We start from the raw sequence: 1,879 nt of genomic DNA, 5'->3' as shown, positions 1-1,879 counted from the left end.
TATTATCATGCCACGAAACATAGTTTCCCATACAAAAAACACCTACATTCGTTATGAACTTGACTACATCTTATAATCTTCTTGTTCATTTGTTTGTGTTCTAATGCACAGCTGTTCCATACTTAAACTTGCTTCAAATTTGGTGATGTAAAATTTTAAAATGTTGCAGGTCAGCAGTAGAGCTGGTCAGAGGAAAAGCTAGAAATCCAGTAGCATGATTTTTAAATAATCTGTCCTTGTTTTTTGATGTTAAACAGTAAAAGCCAGTAGTGACCAAGAACACAGTGATTACACAATGTACTGGAGGGATTTTGTTTTGGATTCATCTTTATGAAGATTTAGACTTCATTCCTTGTGTTTAAAGGGGATGTTTATTTGAGAAATAAACATTTGTGTATAAAATACTAATTTGTGTGTGGTTTTTGGACAGAGGGATGTGTAAATCATCAAGTCTCTTTGGATTGTTAGCCTTTGTTCGTGTAAAAAAAAAAAAAAAAAAAAAGGTGGCATAATACATTTTAACCCTCTCTTTGTCATCAGCTTTTTGAATAAATAAGAAAAAGCTACAAACTAGTTAATGTGTGTATCTTTATCACGATGTAATGCAACTGAATGCTCACTAGTCATCAGTCGTCACTTGATTTCTATGGAAACAGGTTTTTTTTAGATGCTGCTCCCTAGCAGAATGTTTCATTTAAAATTTCCTGGCTGTGAAAATTGAGGTGTCATTGTTTAAAACAGCCCTATACTAAGTTATCTAGGTAAAAACGTGTTCTGTTGAAAATTGTAATTGAACAGTCTGTTCTGTAGCCTTTGACTAGCTGCATAAGCAAGCAGTAATTTGCAGATATAATTTAAAGTCCCTGAAATAGTCACTTGTATCTCTGTTGAGAGCACAGCATAGAAAATAGGGTAGATGAGCACCTTATAGACTCACCAAAGTGTGTAGGTGCATGTGCGCATTTGTAGCACAAACTTCTGTGGACTGAAGCTTACTTTGTCAGGTGCTGTGAGAATGTAAACAAAGCTGTGTGGAAGGAGAGAGAAATGTGCATACAAAAGCAGGAGGGAGATGGAGTTGGGGGGCGGAGGGGTAGTGCTGGGAGGAGGAAACCCCTTGAAACAAGGGTGTCACAAAACCTAATCCAGGTAATGGGATCAGAATCTAGAGTCCCTGTTTAAACCATACTTAACACAATCCAGTTTGTGGATAATTTCTTGTTCCACAGTTTCCATTTCAAATAGGTTTTTAATGGTTTGCTGCCTGAGAACAGCCACCCTCAGGTCAGTGATGGAATATCCAGGGAGGATAAAGTGTTCTGCTACAGGCCTTTGTATCTTTCTGCAGCTGATGTCAGATCAGTGTTCATTCATTCTGCGATGTAGGGATTGCCCTGTCTGTCCAATGTAGACAGCAGAGGGGCAATGTAACCAGGTGATGGCATATATGGCATTGGTAGAAGTACAAGTGAATGAACCTTGGATGCTCATAATTGGGGACCTACCTAACTCACAGCAAGGGAAAGCAATTTTTGCAGCTTGGTCATGGCCTGAAGAACAGATTTTGTGGTCATTGTGGTGGACCCACCCCTCAGCCCTGATTGGCAGAGATGGCCCAGGGGGAGGAGGGGTGAGGGAAGAGGTCACCATCTTGACTGCTGGCTGCCCTTTGTGCCCCCCCCACCAGCCAGTGCCTTCTCTTCCAAGGTGGGCTGCAAGGCCAGATCATGGTGGCAGTTGAGGACCACTGGGGAGCCAGCATTTTATTAAGGGTGTTTTTTGTTTGTTTGTTAGTTTTTTGGTTGATTTCCTGGGAAACTGGCCAATGTCATTTTTCATGGTGATCACAGAGGTGGCCATTTTTTAGTTTCTTCAAAAA

The 1,879-nt window shown here is 40.5% G+C and overlaps 1 protein-coding gene and 1 long non-coding RNA gene across 3 annotated transcripts in view; one reads left to right on the top strand and one right to left on the bottom strand.

The window, feature by feature from the left end:
- The window catches only part of LOC109301871, a 5,448-nt gene extending 5,277 nt beyond the window's left edge, over nt 1-171 (bottom strand). The window contains exon 1 of the long non-coding RNA XR_002098652.1: nt 43-171. This is a non-coding gene — a long non-coding RNA (uncharacterized LOC109301871). The remainder of the gene's footprint in view (nt 1-42) is intronic.
- The window catches only part of SF3B1 (splicing factor 3b subunit 1), a 45,700-nt gene extending 45,292 nt beyond the window's left edge, over nt 1-408 (top strand). Inside the window, exon 26 of one of the 2 annotated variants that reach the window (XM_019523139.1) lies at nt 170-408. The gene's annotated coding sequence lies outside the window, so the exon portion shown is untranslated. The remainder of the gene's footprint in view (nt 1-169) is intronic. The other variant, XM_019523140.1, reaches the window with a different exon arrangement.
- Nucleotides 409-1,879: the final 1,471 nt, after the last annotated feature.

The sequence above is a fragment of the Gavialis gangeticus genome, unplaced genomic scaffold, assembly GCF_001723915.1.
Source record: "Gavialis gangeticus isolate Ggan-Ray unplaced genomic scaffold, GavGan_comp1, whole genome shotgun sequence".
NCBI classification, from domain to species: Eukaryota; Metazoa; Chordata; order Crocodylia; family Gavialidae; genus Gavialis; species Gavialis gangeticus.
Note: the sequence above shows the minus strand (reverse complement) of the source record. Positions and strands in the feature narration are given on the sequence as shown.